At 43.5% G+C, this 19862-nt stretch overlaps 1 protein-coding gene across 4 annotated transcripts in view; it reads right to left on the minus strand.

The window, feature by feature from the left end:
• The window catches only part of LOC129836020 (serum response factor-like), a 63600-nt gene that overhangs the window by 25872 nt on the left and 17866 nt on the right, over positions 1 to 19862 (minus strand). The gene's annotated exons all lie outside the window — the stretch shown is intronic.

A 19862-nucleotide genomic window follows, 5' to 3' on the forward strand; every position in this document is an offset into this window, starting at 1 on the left:
GCTATAGGGTGTTTGTTTACATTTACAACGTTTACAAACATTGGAGTAAAACAAGTTTATATGTTGGGTTCTCGTGGAGTGTGACAGTTGAACTAAGCTCATGAGGCATTTAGAAGTTATATTCTTCAAGAATCAATGGATATATACAGTACCAGTCAAAAATTTGGACACACCTACTCATTCAAGGTTTGAGCATGTGTCCATTAGGCCCGTGGATTATTGATTTTATCACCATGAATTAGATTGAACAATAAAAGCCCCACTTTTACTCCATAGGCTGGGATCGGCACTTTACAGCTGTTGCAAGAGCACATTTTCACTGGCTGTCCACCTGGTTTCAAAAAGGCAAACTAGGCAACTTAAACTTCTGGAATTCAAGCATCATTGGGTTCAAATACACCTCTAGATTTGTGAACAACCATCCACGACAACCACAATCCGTACGGCACAAATAGCTAAATGAGAGAGCAGCAGTGTGATTCACATCAATGCGCTATGTAGATATCAATAATAAGATAACTGTATTGCCGTAAACGACACCAGTGGACTGTTAGCTAGAGACTGGTACTCTACCAGCAACACCCATTGGGGTGAACACAGAACACAGGGAAGACAGAGAAGACTGCATGCTGAACGCAGAAGAAACACGAGTCGCAACTCAATCTATTAATTACAGAGTAGGCCTAATAGTGAGTGAGTAGTGAACAGTGCAGAAGCAGCCAAAGGCAAACCTGAGTAAGACCCCTGTTGGTTTTTATATGTGACTGATTGAGTGGATTAGAGGTACTAGATGCCCCATGGACTACAGAGGCTTTACTGATAAGGCCCTTCACTCTCCCACACACATCTGCATGTGGGCGAGGCACACATGCGGACACGCAAGCACACACACACAAATAAATATACACACATTCAAAACATAAAAACACACAGTACCAAGTTGTAGACAGGAAAATAATGGGGGTTATTTTGGGGCTATCACCAACACCAGTTGCAGAGGTTCAATAAATTACATACAGTGCATTTGTAAAGTATTCAGACCCCTTCCCTTTCCCATATTTTGTTACGTTACAGCCTTATCCTCAAATGGATTACATTTCTTTTTTTTCCACTCAATCTACACACAATACAAAATACAAAATACAAAAGCAAAAACAGAATTTAGTAATCTTTGCAAATGTCTATAAAAAAAAATATTAAATACAGAAATATCATATTTACATAAATATTCAGAACACAGTGACCTCCATCATTCTTAAATGGAAGAAGTTTGGAACCAAGACTCTTCCTAGAGCTGGCCTGGCCAAACTGAGCAACCAGGATTGAACTTGCGTCACGTCTAGAGGAAACCTGGCACCATCCCTGCGGTGAAGCATGGTGGTGGCGCTCAGAGCGCTCAGGACCTCAGACTGGGGCGAAGGTTCACCTTCCAAAAGGACAATGACCCTAAGCACACAGCCAAGACAACGCAGGAGTGGCTTCGGGACAAGTCTCTGCACATGCTTGAGTGGCCCAGCCCGGACTTAAACCTGATCGAACATCTCTGGAGAAACCTGAAAATAGCTGTGCAGCAACGCTCCCCATCCAACCTGACAGAACTTGAGAGGATCTGCAGAGAAGAATGGGAGATATTCCATAACTATTTATTTTACTAGGCAAGTCAGTTAAGAACAAATTCTTATTTTCAATGACGGCCTAGGAACAGTGGGTTAACTGCCTTGTTCAGGGGCAGAACGACAGATTTTTACCTTGTCAGCTCGGGGATTCGATCTTGCAACCTTTCGGTTACTAGTCCAACGCTCTAACCACTAGGCTACCTGTTGCCCCTGGTAGGCGGGAGGTGTGCGAAGCTTGTAGCGTCATACCCAAGAAGGCTCGAGGCTGTAATCACTGCCAAAGATGCTTCAACAAAGTACTGTATTTTTTTAATACATTTGGAAAATGTCTAAACCTGTTTTTGCTTTGTCATTATGGGGTATTGTGTGTAGATTGATGAGGGGGGGGAAACGATTGAATCAATTTTATTATAAGGTTGCAACGTAACAAAATGTGGAAAAGGTCAAGGGGTCTGAATACTTTCCGAATGCACTGTAGGAGTAGTGGCCACCAGCAGACATGTATAATTTGTAAACAAGTTCCTTAGAGACAAGACAAATTAGTATTCCTGGTTGCCAACAGAAGGGAGCTACATAAACTCAATTAAATGCAAAGAGCAGTGTCTGAATCACAAGTCTAATCCACAGAGAAAGATAGAGAGAGCTCTACTAGTCCAAGGTTCTTTCCCTCTCTAGTTAAACAGCATAGGGGGAGGGGGGGGGTGTGGGAGGTGTGTTGCGCATCTTCTCTACTAGAGCTAATCAAAAGCTTTGAATAACTAATATACTGCTTTAGCCTGGGATTAAAAAGAGAAAGTGGCAGGGTTATGAGCAGTGAGCACCAGTTGTTAGCCGGCCAGAATAGGGAGTGAGAGTGAGGAATGTCTGAGTTATTCTGGAGGGAGGGCCATGTGGGCCGTGGTTGGGGCAGGGGACAGGAAGAGGACGAGCGTGGGTGTATAAACAGTTGAGGGGGGCAGTAGACAGCTGGTGGGAAGGCAGGAAACCTGAGCGACCCTAGAGGAGAGTTAACCCTTTCCACACCAGCTGGGACAACAGGACAGGAGGCCACAGGCCACAGCCTGAACAGACGTTATGTCACAGCCCTTTGGTCTGACAGTGGCGGTAAGAAAAGAAGACTGCATTCTTCTGAAACCCAAACACATTGTGCTTCAGCACCAGCAGTAGTTAAGCCTTGTTCGAACCAGAATGGCCCATCTTGCAGGAGTCCACCTCCTTTTTCTGAAGCATGGGGCAGCTGATTGAAAAACTATTTGGGCTATTTCAATTACTTTCATATACATTTCAAAGTAAGTATTTGGACAAGTTTTTTGAAAATACAAGTAGATGCATATTGAAATGTATTTGGAAAGTATTGGCATGCATTTGAAAATACTCTAATACACAGACGTGTATTTTCAAATACAAATATTAAAAAACTCCATACATTTGAACCCAGGTTTGTTTGGTCCTAGGGGTAATTTACATGTATTTGTAAACAGTACTTATAGTAAATTATTTGAAAATACTTCAAATAGAAGTAGTTAATTTGCCACAATATTTTAAAAAATCTTAAAGAAAAAAGTATTAAAAATGTCTGCTTCAGTAGACGGCACATGATTTACTATAGGACAGCACACCATGTTGTAAGGCACGGTAAGCCATGTAAGACACTTATCAATGTGATGCAATCACCTTTTCCACTGTACTTTGCTTGAGATCTTACAGAAAATGGGACACTGGACCGAATAGAAGTCAGTCCAATATTGCCGTCAGTTACCTGGCAGTAATACTCTGTCAGTCCAGCCACGCTATCTCTATGGCCCACTTATCATTGTTCCTCAAACCTGTTTGTTTGACTGTCTCCCTCTGTCTCTCTGCTCTGAATTCCTAACCACAAGTTGATTGAACTGTTATACCTGCGTTGACTTTTGGTTCAGACCAACTGGGGGAAAAAATACATTATACCAAGTTTCTCAACTAAATATCAATCAAAATCTGACATTGATTTTACGTTATGTCAGATTTCTGCCCGGAGGAAGCCTGCAGCCTTGATTAGTCTCTCCCCAAAGCAGTATGCTCTGAGGCTGCAAGCCAGGCTAGCATTGTATAAAATGTAGGTAACCACAGTGCTTTCAAGTTGCTCCTTCAGTCTGGCGATACAGAAGAAAACATCTGTCCTTAACATACAGTCATGTTAAAAAGTACATACACTCCCTGGGAAAAAATGTTGGTACATATATGGACAGGTGGATATGTAATCTTCACTTCAACACTATTGACAGATAAAGGTAACCTAATTTAACAAAATGACACTAAAAGGTTATACTTTATAATCATTTATTCATAAAAAAATCTACAGAAATGCAATTTCATAGTGCGGGAAAAAAAACATTTGGCTGAAATAACTATGTAGCCGTTTCTTGTAACTGTCTATCAGTCTCATATCAACTCAGAGGAATTTCCCCCCCATTATTTACAGTACTGCGTCATGTTTGAGGGCCTTCTCGCATGCACGGCCCGCTTCAAGACCCCCCACAGCATATCGTTAAGTTCAGCTTGATCTTTTTGACAGATGGCCTCACCTTTTCCTCAAGAATTCTCTGGTACTATATTGAATTCATGGTTGACTCAATGATGGCAAGTTGGCCCTGAGGCAACAAAGCAGCCCCAAACCATAATGCAACCGCCTCCATGCTTCACGGTTGGTATGAGGTTCTTCTGTTCAAAGGCAGTGTTTTGTTTTCGACAAACATGGCATCTGGCACAGCGGCTAAACAACTCCACCTTTGACTCATCTGTACAGTAGTTTCGGTCTTTACCCAGGTGTTGTCTGGCAAATATCAGTCGTGTCTTGATATTATTTTTTGAGAGCAGAAGCTTCTTCCTTCCTGACCTCTCATGTAGGCTAAGTTTGTGCAGTCTCCTCCTTGACTCATGCACCTCAAAATTGATTGTGGCAAGAGAGGCATGTAGACCCCTTGATGTTACCCTGGAGTTCTTGAAGACTTCGCTGACATCTTTTGGTCAGCTCTAGGGCTGAATTTGGTGGGACGACCTGTCCTAAGTAGATTGCCAGTGGTCTGTAATTTTCTCAATTTGTAGATGAGCTGTTGGACAGTGGAATGAAGTACTTTGAATGGCTTCCTAGACTCATGGTCATCAATCATCTTTCTTCTGAGGGCCTCAGATAGGTCTTTTGATCTTGGCATGATGTGTTACCACACACCCATATGGTTAAGACCAAAACCAGACCAAGTTTCTAATCTTTATGGAAGGCTGGACCCTCACCAAGTTACTCTCTAATCATTTGCACCTGCTTTGGTACACCTGATTCTAATTTTAGCCATTTTATGATATGGTAAAGGTAGGGGGTCTACCAAGGAAATTGCATTTTTGTTTATTTTAATTGCATAACATATTTAAAGCTACATTTGTTTGTGTGATTTGTTAAATTAGGTTACCTTTATCAATGAATGTGGTTGAAATTTAGCTCAAATATCCATTTGTCCAAATATGTAAAAAATATATAATAATAATAATAATTTTAAAAAATGGTTTAAATCCATCTTCATGGGAGGTTAAATAAATCACAAATGAAGGTGACAACTGGCAGCCCACCACTAGTTCAGACCCTGCTCTGCTTTGAGTGCCCATTGTAGCTAGCAGACCACACTGGTCGCCGTCTGTCCCCCTCATAATCTCCCATTTGCTGTCTCCAAATCTTGCGCACTGGCACCCTGCCAGCCACATGGAATTCATGGCTCGATTTGGGACTGCTAAAAAAGGCAAGGCAGCCCAAGTGGAGGAGGTGCAGCCAATGGCAGCTGACCTGTCCACTTGCTCGCTGTAAAATAAAGGGGATGACATAACGTAGCAGCCCTACCCTCCCCCTCTGGCAGAGCGACACATTGCTCTCACCCCACACTCCCACATCCACTAAAATGTGTCACACTCTCTCTCCCTCCCTCTGTTTCGGTCTCCCCCTCTCCATTTCACCAGACACCCTATTTAGGAGTAACCTTGTGATAAGACTGCATATCTGAGTAAATTAACTTTCCATTATCTCAATGACACTCACTTGTCACAGGGTAATTCAGCCCTCTGCCCTGCTGCAGCACTCCAAAGCTCACATTGTGTCCAGAGAGACAATACAGTGGGAGGAGAGCAGAGAAAGAAAAAACTACATTGGCCTACAGCGCAATTCCACAGTTACAGAGTGATACTGAGTCAATTTTTCACTTGAAAATGTATGTCAAACAAAAAACAATAATGGCAAAGTTAAACAAACCGAGGACTACTTTTGACAATTTCTGCAGAAAATTTGACAGAAACACATTTAGCTGAAGAACAGTGCCGATGCAAAGTTTGGTAACAGAAGGACGGTTTGTGCTGCTGGTGCAGCAAACTTTGCATCGGCACTGTTCTTCAACTAAATGTGTTTTTGTCAAATTTTCGGCGGAAATTGTTCTAAGTAATTGTGCATAGGGTTGTATGGTTTGTTTAACTGTGCAATCATTGGATTCAGATTGACATACATTTTAAAAGAGAAAAATCGGAGTCTCAGTGTCACTATTATCTATGGAATTGCCCAACAGCAGTTTACAGTTTACTGGAATAATACAACAGCGATGATGGATTACTATGAAGAATGAGGACTAAAAATGGAAAATTAAGGTTTCAATGATTGGAATAATGAGACCATTATAAATCAAATCGTATTTGTCACATGCGCGGAATACAATAGTGAAATGCTTACGTACAAGCCCCTAACCAACAATGGATTTAAAAAAAAAAGAATAAGAAAATAATAAGAAATTAAAGTAGCATAATTAAAGATCAGCAGTAAAATAACAGTAACGAGACTATATACAGGGGGTACCGATACAGAGTCAATGTGCGGGGGCATCGGTTAGTCAAGGTAATAGAGGTAATATGTACATTTAGGTAGAGTTATTAAAGTGACTATGCATAGATGATAACAGAGTTGCAGCAGTGTAAAGGGGGGGGACAATGCAAATAGTTTGGATAGCCATTTGATTAGATGTTCAGGAGTCTTATGGCTTGCGGGTAGAAGCTGTTTAGAAAGCCTCTTGGACCTAGACTTGGTGCTCTGGTACCACTTGCCACGCGGTAGCAGAGAGAACAGTCTATGACTAGGGTGGCTGGAGTCTTTGACAATTTTTAGGGCCTTCCTCTGACACCGCCTCGTATAGAGGTCCTGGATGGCAGGAAGCTTGGCCCCAGTGATGTCCTGGGCCAAACGCACTACCCTTTGTAGTGTCTTGCGGTCGGCGGCCAATGAGAATGGGGGTGTGATGAGAATGGGGGTGTGCTCGGTCCTCCTTTTCCTGTAGTCCACAATCATCTCCTTTGTCTTGATCACATTGAGAGAGAGGCTGTTGTCCTGGCACCACACGGACAGGTCTCTGACCTCCTCCCCTATAGGCTGTCTCGTCGTTCTCGGTGATCAGGCCTACTACTGTTGTGTCATCGGCAAACTTGATGATGGTGTTGGAGTTGTGCCTGGCCGTGCAGTCATGAGTGAACAGGGAGTACAGGAGGGGACTGAGCACGCACCCCTGAGGGGCCCCCGTGTTGAGGATCAGCGTGGCGGATGTGTTGTTACCTATCCTTACCACCTGGGGGTGGCTCGTCAGGAAATCCAGGATCCAGTTGCAGAGGGAGGTGTTTAGTCCCAGGGTCCTTAGCTTAGTGATGAGCTTTAAGGGCACTATGGTGTGGAACGCTAAGCTGTAGTCAATGAACAGCATTCTCACATAGTTGTTCAGGTGGGAACGGGCAGTGTGTAGTGCGATTGAGATCGCAACATCTGTGGATCTGTTAGGGCGGTATGCAAATTGTAGTGGGTCTAGGGTTTCTGGGATAATGGTGTTGATGTGAGCCATGACCAGCCTTTCAAAGCATTTCATGGCTACAGACGTGAGTGCTACGGTTGGGTAGTCATTTAGGCAGCTTACCTTAGTGTTCTTGGGCACAGAGACTATGTTGTCTGCTTGAAACATGTTGGTATTACAGACTCAGACAGAGAGAGGTTGAAAATGTCAGTGAAGACACTTGTCAGTTGGTCTGCGCATGCTCGGAGTACACGTCCTGCTAATCCGTCTGGCCCTGCAGCCTTATAAATGTTGACCTGTTTAAAAGGTCTTACTCACATCGGAGAGCATGATCACACAGTCATCCGGAACAGCTGATGCTCTCATGCATGTTTCAGTGTTACTTGCATAGAAGTAATTTTGCTCGTCTGGTCGGCTTGTGTCACTGGGCAGGTCTCGGCTGTGCTTCCCTTTGTAGTCTGTAATAGCCGGTGTAGTACGATTCGATCTTAGTCCTGTATTGACACTTTGCCTGTTTGATGGTTCGTCGGAGGGCATAGCGGGATTTCATATAAGTGTCCGAGTTAGAGTCCCGCTCCTTGAAAGCGCAGCTCTACCGTTTAGCTCAGTGCGGATGTTGCCTGTAGTCCATGGCTTCTGGTTGGGGTATGTACGTACAGTCACTGTGGGACGATGTCATCGATGCACTTATTGATGAAGCCAGTGACTGATGTGGTGTACACCTTAATGCCATCGGAAGAATGCCGGAACATTTTCCAGTCTTTGCTAGCAAAACAGTCCTGTAGCTTAGCATCTGCTTCATCTGACCACTTTCTTATTGACCGAGTCACTGGTGCTTCCTGCTTTAGTTTTTGCTTGATACAGGAATCAGGAGGATATAATTATGGTCAGATTTGCCAAATGGAGGGCGAGGGAGCGCTTTGTACGCGTCTCAGTGTGTGGAGTACATGTGGTCTAGAGTTTTTTTCCCCTCTGGTTGCACATTTAACATGCTGCTGGAAATTTGGTAAAACGGATTTAGGTTTCCATGCATTAAACTCCCACTAGGAGCGCCGCCTCTGGATGAGCGTTTTCTTATGGCAGTATACAGCTCATTGAGTGCGGCCTTAGTGCCAGCATCAGTCTGTGGTGGTATGTAGACAGGTACGAAAAACACAGATGAAAACTCTAGGTAGATAGAGTATCTCATGATAAGCTGTAGACCACACTACCTCAGGTGAGCAAAACCTTGAGACTTCCTTAGATATCGTGCACCAACTGTTGTTTACAAAACATACATAGACTGACAACCCTCGTCTTACCAGAGGCTGCTGTTACAGTGTAAAACCCGCCAGCTGTATGTTGTTCATGTCACGTTCAGCCACGACTCGGTGAAACATAAGATAGTACAGTTTTTAATGTCCCGTTGGTAGTTTAATCTTGCTCGTAGGTCATCGATTTCATTTTCTAATGATTGCACGTTGGCCAATAGAACGGATGGCAGTGGGGGTTTACTCACTCGCCTACAAATTCCCAGAAGGCAGCCCGACCTCTGCCCCCTTTTTCTTCATCGCAAATTACAGAGATTTGGGCTTGTTCCTGGGAAAGCAGTATATCCTTCACATCGGACTCAGACTCTTTAAAGGAAAAAGCTTCTACCAGTTCGTGGTGAGTAATTGATGTTCTGATGTCCAGAAGTTATTTTCGGTCATAATGTTGCTGCTACAGTCTCTTATGTACAAAATAGGTTAAAAAATAAGTTAAACACAAACTAGCAAAATAATACAGTTAGTTAGGAGAACGTAAAACGTCAGCCATCTTGTCCGGCACCATTCAATTCAATAAACTCAGTGGTGTAAAGTACTTAAAAGTATTTTTACTTAAGTACTACTTAAGTTGTTTTTTTGGTTATCTGTACTTCACTATTTATATTTTTGACAACTTTTACTTTTATTCCACTACATTCTTTAAAAAAATAATGTTGTTTTTACTCCTTATATTTTCCCTGACACCCAAAAGTACTCGTTACATTTTGAATGCTTAGCAGGACAGGAAAATTGTCTAATTCACGCACTTATCAAGAGAGCATCCCTGGTCATCCCTACTCCCTCTGATCTGTCAGACTCACTAAACACAAATTATTAATTTGTAAATTATGTCTGCGTGTTGAACTGTGACCCTGGCTATCCGTAAATTAACAAAAAAACAAGAATATCGTGTCGTCTGGTTTGCTTAATAAGACATTTTAAATTATTTATACTTATGATACTTTTAAAGTACACTTTAAACCAATTACTTTTATACTTTTACTCAAGTATGAAAACTGGGTACTTTTTCCACCACTGAATAAACTTCCGTCCTCCTTGAGGGGGAATTATTTCTGGGGAAGTTTGAGAAATATGTATAGCTGAACTAATTGATCTATCTATAAAAACAAACATGTTAAATCCTAATTGGCCTTCTCTGGCCTTCTAGTGAGAAGAATGCAACAGTGGTGGTAAGGAAACGTGATCTGCATTAACGAGATGGAAAGAAATAAAACCAGCATAATAACAGCTACAACAGTACTAGCAACCAGGCAGAGAAAGAGTGTAACTAGGATGCTACCCTTACACACAGATCTAGGGTCAGCTTACCCTCCCCAAATCTTAAGCTTACCGTGGATTCAGAAAGAATTCATACCTCTTGACTTATTCCACATTTTGTTGTGTTACGGCCTGAATACAAAATGGATTAAACAGATTCTCTCACCCATCTACAGTGCATTCGGAAAGTACTCAGACCCCTTTAATTTTTCCACCTTTTGTTACAGCCTTATTCTGAAATGGATTAAAATGTTGTTGTTTTTTCACTCATCAATCTACACACAATGCCCCATAATGACAAAGCAAAAACAGGTTTTTAGAAATTTTAGCACATTTATGAGGTTTTTTTTTAATACAAAAAAGATCACATTTACATAAATATTCAGACCCTTTACTCAATACTTTCTTGAAGCACCTTTGGCAGTGATTACAGCCTCAACTCTCCTTGGGTATGAAGCTACAAGCTTGGCTCACCTGTATTTGGGGAGTTTCTCCCATTCTTCTCTGCAGAACCTCTCAAGATCTGCCAGGTTGGATGGGGAGTGTCGCTGCACAGCTATTTTCAGGTCTCTCCAGAGATGTTCGATCGGGTTCAAGTCTGGGCTCTGGCTGGGCCTCTCAAGGACATTCAGAAACGTGTCCCGAAGCTACTCCTGCGTTGTCTTGGCTGTGTGCCGAGTGTCGTTGGAAGGTTGGAAGGTGAACCTTCGCCCCAGTCTGAGGTCTTGAGCGCTATGGAGCAGGTTTTCATCAAGGATCTCTCTGTACTTTCCTCCATTCATCTTTCCCTCAATCCTGACTAGTCTCCCAGGGATAGGGAGATTGGTAAGGATAGAGGTAACAATGAAAGGAGCCAAATGCAGGCAAATCCGTAATGAGATCCTGGTTCAGAGTGCGATCCTGGTTCAGAGTGCAAACGACCTTAGACTGGGGTGAAGATTTACATTCCAACAGAACAGGACAATGACCCAAAGCATAGAGCCAAAGCAACACTGGAATGGTTTCACAATAAGAAGGTGAAAGTCCTTTAAGTGGCCCAATCAAAGCCCAAACTAAAATCCCATTAAATCTGTGAAAAGACTTGAAGATTGCTGTTCACCGCCACTCCCCATCTAACTTAACATATCTTGAGAAAATCTGCAAAGTAGATTGGTAGAAACTCCTCAAATCCAGATGTGCAAAACTGCTAGACATACCCAAGATGACAAAGCTGTAATCACCACCAAAGGTGCTTCTACAAAGTATTGTAAATTAGATATTTCTTTATTTCATTTTCAACAAATGTGCAAACATTTCTAAAAAACATGTTTCACTGTCACTGTGGTGTATTGTGTGTAGATGAAAAATCATCTTTAATCCATTTTGAATTCAGGCTGTAACAACAAAACGTGGAATAAGTCAAGGGGTATGAATACTTTCTGAAGGCACTGTAACTGTTATGGAGAAAAACACAACACTTGCCTTAGATCAGCGTCTTGTTTTCTCAGTGTCTTGGGTAACTTACTTCATCCCACTAACAGACGGGAACAGAGAAATACAAAAAAAAGCTAAAAGATCCAGATGTGACAGAGATGCAGAGAAGACCTATTGAAAGTGAGGAGTCAGAAAGAATCTCGATGTACAGTAGTACACACATCATTAGGCTACAGGTTTCCAAATGTCACATGATGCTCGACTGCATCTTGTCACATGGTTGCTGCTGACCCAACTCTTCTGCTTCACCTAGCCTTGCACATGACCCTCTCCTCATCTCCCCCCTCTCCCTACACCAACCAGACCAAAAGGTGAATTGTTTAGACTAGCTTCTACAGTATGTATGACATACTGTTCAAGACAAATGGTATCCAGAGACTTTAGGGAAGCGTAAAGCAGCAATTTTGAAAACGAAAAGTTCATCATGGCTACAGTAACCATCTACCGGGCTCTAACTGTACGAGCGTTGATCCCCACATGAATTAAAGTTGCATGGGACTTCACAATGACACACCATACTCAAGTCTCTCGCTCTCCCTCCCTCCCTCCAAGTACCAAGTTCCCAGAGTCATCACCAACCAACCTTAGTATCAAGGACAAATGGCATCCAAGGGGACAGATCATTGATAACAGCCAAATCTTTTCATGCCATCTACCCCCCCCACCACCACCACCACCCCACTCCACTCAAATGTACAACCCAACACATCACTAAATGAGAAAAAAACTATTGCAGGACTCCAAAGACAGCAGCAGCTTATAAGGAATGTGAGGGGCCTCAGCCAAGAGAGCAGGCAGGGAAACCATACCATATATGGACATGGAAGCAGAATAACACTTGTATCAATGAATGAAGCGGGCATTAGAGTGACTTAACAACCCAAAGGTCGATCCCCATTCTCAAAGTAGACGGCACGTATCTATAACTGTCCGGTGAAAACATGAAATGATCACATAGGGATGGATGTGTTCCTCTTCAAATAAGTGTACTTAAATCAAAGTCACCAGCGTGGAAATCCTGGCTGCTAGCATGTGACTGCATGAGCAACAGCAGCAAGGTGTTCCATGGGGTAATGAAGCACATCTAACTATACATAAGCTGTCCAAATGGCTTTACAACATTGCAATCTCTCTCCACGGCACATTACAAAGCCTACTACTTTTTTAAAGAATAGTATCATGAAAAAACATTCTTTCACTGATACAGTGGACATGACCTGTGTCTATTGGAGAAATCCCCCCCCTGAAATATTACAAGCAACCACAACAGGCTTTATGCTTCTGCGTAATACAACCCAGACCTGCCTTGATCTACAGGTTTATAGCCAGGGGTTCGGAGACTTTTCTGCGCCGAGGTTCAGCGAGGTAGAGAGAAGATAACAGATAATCCATCCTGTTGAGTGCTTTCGTGTTCCACTACTTTGGTCCGTCTTTACACCTCTGCTTCCTGCCACAAGATAATTAACCGGGCTGTTTGAGCCAATTAAAGATGATTTCGTAGACAATCAAACCAAACCTGCGAGCAACAAGCCAAAAGAGGTCGCCTCGAGTTCAATAGACACTCAGAGGTTTACGCATACCGGTAAACAGAGTTTCCATAACTTAATGTGTATCTGATGAACCAGTCTAGTTCTCCTCTGCTGTGGTTGGCTGGAATATTCTGGGGGGATTTGATGGAGCATCTAGTAGTAGCGCTCTGGTGCTTTATCTTTCTATTGACGCGCCACGTCGAAATCTGTCAGTTTAAGCTGACGTGTGTTGGTTGTTGTTGTAAACACTTGGGAACAGGCCAGCACTACAGTACAGGTCATCTGATGAGCAGAACAAGCAGATGTGATTCTGTTTCTGTTCCAAAGCCAGTTTGTTCTGGCTTTGTTTTGCAACGGAAAACCCCCAAAAAATGAGGATTTCTTATTGGTGTTCTGGTAATCCCTCTGTCTGTTTTCTTATGGTCTCTCTAGACACCCGGGTCGCCTCCCACAATTTCCTCACATCCGGCGTCTGTACATAATAGAACGTCAGTTTGGCATAGAGGAACTACATTACTGCCCAAGTCACTACCTTATCCACTTGAGTAAAATACTAAATAGTAGACAACAAGATGGAGATCACAGAGGTTATGTTTAATAGTACATTCTGCAAGTAGCCAGGTTGCACCAACTACCTTTACTAAAACCACTGCACAGGATTTGCTTGCAAACTTTGGCCTCGTGACTTGTTGGGAGAGCTGTCGGTCTGGAGAGGACCCACCTTTTCTTAGTTGTCAAAAGAGTCCGTCCTTGACACCAAACCCTAGTCACTAGGGGTGTAATGGTACATGCACAATGACTTCAGAGAGTATTCATACCCCTTGACTTATTCCACACTTTGTTGTGTTACAGCCGGAATTCAAAAGGGATTACTTTTTTTTTTTTTTGACAATTCCCACCGACCCCATAATGACAAAGTGAAAACATGTTTGTAGAAACTTGAGCACATTTATGGAAAATGAAATACAGAAATCTCAATTAAAAAAGTATTCACACCCCTGAGTCAATACATGCTACAATCATCACCTTTGGCAGCGATTACAGCTGTGAGTCTTTCTGGGTAAGTCTTAGAGCTTTGCACACCTGGATTGTACAATATTTGCATATTATTATTTAAATTCTTCAAGCTCTGTCAAGTTGGTTGTTGATCATTGCTAGACATCCACTTTCAAGTCTTGCCATAGATTTTCAAGGTGACTTAAGTCAAAACTGTAAATAGGCCACTAAGGAACATTCAAATCTCATCTTGGTAAGCAACTCCAGTGTATATTTGGCCTTGTGTTTTGGGTCATTGTCCTGCTGAAAGGTGAATTTGTCTCCCAGTGTCTGTTGGAAAGCAGACTAAACTAGTGGTTAGAGCGCTGGGCCAGTAACCGAAAGGTTGCTGGATCGAATCCCCGAGCTGACAAGGTAAAAATCTGTTGTTCTGCCCCTGAGCAAGGCAGTTAACCCACTGTTCCCCAGGCGCCGAAGACATGGATGTCAAGAAACACCTCACACCTCTCCCACACCTCTCTGATTCAGTTGAATGCATACAGTTGTACAACTGACTAGGTACAGTGGCTTGCGAAAGTATCCACCCCCCTTGGCATTTTTCCTATTTTGTTGTCTTATAACCTGGAATTAAAATAGATTTTTTTGAGGGGTTTGTATCATTTGATTTACACAACATACATACCACTTTGAAGATACAAAATATATTATATTGTGAAACAAGAAATAAGACAAAAAAAACAGAAAACTTGAGCGTGCAGAACTATTCCCCCCCCATCAAAATCAATACTTTGTAGAGCCACCTTCTGCAGCAATTACAGCTGCAAGTCTCTTGGGGTATGTCTCTATAAGCTTGGCACATCTAGCCACTGGGATTTTTGCCCATTCTTCAAGGCAAAAGTGCTCCAGCTCCTTCAAGTTGGATGGGTTCCGCTGGTGTACAGCAATCTATAAGTCATAGCACAGATTCTCAATTGGATTGAGGTCTGGGCTTTGACTAGGCCATTCCAAGACATTTAAATGTTTCCCCTTAAACCACTCGAGTGTTGCTTTAGCAGTATGCATTGGGTCATTGTCCTGCTGGAAGGTGAACCTCGGTCCCCGTCTCAAATCTCTGGAAGACTGAAACAGGTTTCCCTCAAGAATTTCCCTGTATTTAGTGCCATCCATCATTCCTTCAATTCTGACCAGTTTCCCAGTCCCTGCCAATGAATGGGGTTCTCAGGGTGGTGAGGTGTTGCGTTTGCGCCGGATATAGTGTTTTCCTTGATGGCCAAAAAGCTATATTTTAGTCTCATCTGACCAAAGTACCGTCTTCCATGTTTCGGGAATCTCCCACATGCCTTTAGGCAAACACCAAACATGTTTGTTTATTTTTTTCTTTAGGCAGTGGCTTTTGTCTGGCAACTCTTCCATAAAGCCCAGCTCTGAGGAGTGTACGGCTTAAAGTGGTCCTATGTACAGATAATCCAATCTCCGCTGTGGAGCTTTGCAGCTCCGTCAGGTTTATCTTTGGTCTCTTTGTTGCCTCTCTGATTAATGCCCTCCTTGCCTGGTCTGTGAGTTTTGTTGGGCGGCCCTCTCTTGGCAGTTTGTTGTGGTGACATATTTAATAATGGATTTAATGGTGCTCCGTGGGATGTTCAAAGTTTCAGATTTTTTTTTATTACCCAACCCTGATCTGTACTTCTTCAAAATGTTGTCCCTGACCTGTTTGGAGGGCTACTTGGTCTTCATGGTGCCGCTTGCTTGGTGGTGCCCCTTGCTTAGTGGTGTTGCAGCCTCTGGGGGCTTTCAGAACAGGTGTATATATACTGAGATCATGTGACACTTAAATAAAGTCCACCTGTGTGCAATCTATTCTTTTTGATACTGTCGCAAAGCTAACTAAAAAGCAGCATTCCCCAAGAGAGGATGGCTTTCACTTCAGCAGTAATAAATTCATGAACTTCTTTGAGGAAAAGATCATGATCATTAGAAAGCAAATTACAGACTCCTCTTTAAATCTGCGTATTCCTCCAAAGCTCAGTTGTCCAGGACCTAAGATCAAGAGACACTCAAGTGTTTTAGTACTATATCTCTTGACACAATGATGAAAATAATCATGGCCTCTAAACCTTCAAGCTGCATACTGGACCCTATTCCAACTAAACTACTGAAAGAGCTGCTTCCTGTGCTTGGCCCTCCTATGTTGAACATAATAAACGTCTCTCTATCCACCGCATGTGTACCAAACTCACTAAAAGTGGCAGTAATAACGCCTCTTGAAAAAGCCAAACCATGACCCAGAAAATATTTTAAAAACTATTGGCCTATATCGAATCTTCCATTCCTCTCAAATATTTTAGAAAAAGCTGTTGCGCAGCAACTCACTCCCTTCCTGAAGACAAAGAATGTATACGAAATGCTTCAGTCTGGTTTTAGACCCCATCAGAGCACTGAGACTGCACTTGTGAAGGTGGTAAATGACCTTTTAATGGCGTCAGACCGAGGCTCTGTATCTGTCCTTGTGCTCCTAGACCTTAGTGCTGCTTTTGATACCGTCGATCACCACATTCTTTTGGAGAGATTGGAAACCCAAATTGGTCTACACGGACAAGTTCTGGCCTGGTTTAGATCTTATCTGTCGGAAAGATATCAGTTTGTCTCTGTGAATGGTTTGTACTCTGACAAATCAACTGTAAATTTCGGTGTTCCTCAAGGTTCCATTTTAGGACCACTATTGTTTTCACTATATATTTTACCTCTTGGGGATGTCATTTGAAAACATAATGTTAACTTCACTGCTATGCGGATGACACACAGCTGTACATTTCAATGAAACATGGTGAAGCCCCAAAAGTGCCCTCGCTAGAAGCCTGTGTTACAGACATAAGGAAATGGAAAGCTGCAAACATTCTACTTTTAAACTTGGACAAAACAGAGATGGTTGTTCTAGGTCCCAAGAAACAAAGAGATCTTCTGTTGAATCTGACAATTAATCTTGATGGTTGTACAGCCGTCTCAAATAAAACTGAAGGACCTCGGCGTTACTCTGGACCCTGATCTCTCTTTTGACGAACATATCAAGACTGTTTCAAGGACAGCTTTTTTCCATCTACGTAACATTGCAAAAATCAGAAACTTTCTGTCCAAAAATGATGCAGAAAAATTAATCCACGCTTTTGTTACTTCTAGGTTAGACTACCGCAATGCTCTACTTTCCGGCTACCCGGATAAAGCACTGAATAAACTTCAGTTAGTGCTAAATACGGCTGCTAGAATCCTGACTAGAACCAAAATATTTGATCATATTACTCCAGTGCTAGCCTCCCTACACTGGCTTCCTGTTAAGGCAAGGGCTGACTTCAAGGTTTTACTGCTAACCTACAAAGCATTACATGGGCATACTCCTACCTATCTTTCAGATTTGGTCCTGCCGTACAAACCTACACATACGCTGCGGTCACAAGACGCAGGCCTTCAAATTGTCCCTAGAATTTCTAAGCAAACAGCTGGGGGCAGGGCTTTCTCCTATAGAGCTCCATTTTTATGGAATGGTCTGCCTACCCATGTGAGAGACGCAGACTCGGTCTCAACCTTTAAGTCTTTCCTGAAGACTCATCTCTTCAGTAGGTCCTATGATTGAGTGTAGTCTGGCCCAGGAGTGAGAAGGTGAACGGAAAGGCTCTGGAGCAACGAACCGCCCTTGCTGTCTCTGCCTGGCCGGTTCCCCTCTCTCCACTGGGATTCTCTGCCTCTAACCCTATTACAGGGGCTGAGTCACTGGCTTACTGGTGCTCTTCCATGCCGTCCCAAGAAGGGGTGCGTCACTTGAGTGGGTTGAGTCACTGACGTGGTCTTCCTGTCTGGGTTGGCGCCCCCCCCCCCCTTGGGTTGTGCCGTGGCGGAGATCCTTGTGGGCTATACTCGGCCTTGTCTCAGGATGGTAAGTTGGTGGTTGAAGATATCCCTCTAGTGGTGTGGGGGCTGTGCTTTGGCAAAGTGGATGGGGTTATATCCTTCCTGTTTGGCCCTGTCCGGGGGTATCATCGGATGGGGCCACAGTGTCTCCTGAACCCTCCTGTCTCAGCCTCCAGTATTTATGCTGCAGTAGTTAATGTGTCAGGGGGCTAGTCTGTTATATCTGGAGTACTTCTCCTGTCTTATCCAGTGTCCTGTGTGAATTCTCTCTTTCTCTCTCTCGGAGGACCTGAGCCCTAGGACCATGCCTCAGGACTACCTGGCATGATGACTCCTTGCTGCCCCCAGTCCACCTGGCTGTGCTGCTGCTCCAGTTTCAACTGTTCTGCCTGCGGCTATGGAACCCTGACCTGTTCACCGGACGTGCTACCTGTCCCAGACCTGCTGTTTTCAACTCTCTAGAGACAGCAGGAGCGGTAGAGACACTCTCAATGATTGGCTATGAAAAGCCAACTGACATTTACTCTTGAGGTGCTGACTTGTTGCACCCTCGACAACTACTGTGATTATTATTATTTGACCATGCTGGTCATTTATGAACATTTGAACATCTTGGCCATGTTCTGTTATAATCTCCACCCGGCACAGCCAGAAGAGGACTGGCCACCCCTTATAGCCTGATTCCTCTCTAGGTTTCTTCCTAGGTTTTGAGCTAAAAAAACATTTTCAAAAATTGCATTTTAGGCTACTGTATTAAAACAACTAAAGCTTATGCGCACATTGTAAGCAAAATCTTAAATTGGCGCATTTCAAACTGTCCTTTAGTGAGCCGCAGCCGGGAACTAAACGTGTAAATATTTGCATGAACATAACAAGACTCAACAACTGAGACGTAAACTGAACAAGTTCCACAGACATGTGACTAACATAAATGGAATAATGTGTCCATGAACAAAGTGAGGGTCAAAAACCAAAAGTAAGTCAGTATCTGGTGTGGCCACCAGATGCATTAAGTACTGCAGTGCATCTCCTCCTCATGGACTGCACCAGATTTGCCAGTTATTGCTGTGAGATGTTACCTCACTCTTCCACCAAGGCACCTGCAAGTTCACGGACATTTCTGGGGGGGAATGGCCCTATCCCTCACCCTCCGATCCAACAGGTCCCAGACGTGCTCAATGGGATTGAGATACGGGCTCTTCACTGGCCATGGCAGAACACTGACATTCCTGTCTTGCAGGAAATCACGCACAGAACGAGCAGTATGGCTGGTGGTATTGTCATGCTGGAGGGTCATGTCAGGATGAGACAGCAGGAAGGGTACCACATGAGGGAGGAGGATGTCTTCCCTGTAACGCACAGCATTGAGATTGCCTGCAATCATAACAAGCTCAGTCCGATGATGCTGTGACACACCGCCCCAGGCCATGACGGGACCTCCACCTCCAAATTGATCCCGCTCCAGAGTACAGGCCTCAGTGTAACGCTCATTCCTTTGACGATAAATGCGAATTCGACCATCACCTCTGGTTAGACAAAACCGCGACTCGTCAGTGAAGAACACATTTTGCCAGTCCTGTCTGGTCCAGCGACGGTGGATTTGTACCCATAGACAACGCTGTTGCCAGTGATGTCTGGTGAGGACCTGCCTTGCAACAGGCCTACAAGCCCTCAGTCCAGCCTCTCTCCGCCTATTGCGGACAGTCTGAGCACTGATGGAGGGATTGTGCGTTCCTGGTTTAACTCGGCAGTTGTTGTTGCCATCCTGTACCTGTCCCGCAGGTGTGATGTTTGGATGGACCGATCATGTGCAGGTGTTGTTACATGTGGTCTGCCACTGCGAGGATGATCAGTCTCCCTATAGCACTGTGTTAGACGTCTCACAGTACGGACATTGCAATTTATTGCCCTGGCCACATCTGCAGTCCTCATGCCTCCTTGCAGCAT

This window comes from Salvelinus fontinalis, chromosome 37 (genome assembly GCF_029448725.1).
Source record: "Salvelinus fontinalis isolate EN_2023a chromosome 37, ASM2944872v1, whole genome shotgun sequence".
Taxonomy (NCBI): domain Eukaryota; kingdom Metazoa; phylum Chordata; class Actinopteri; order Salmoniformes; family Salmonidae; genus Salvelinus; species Salvelinus fontinalis.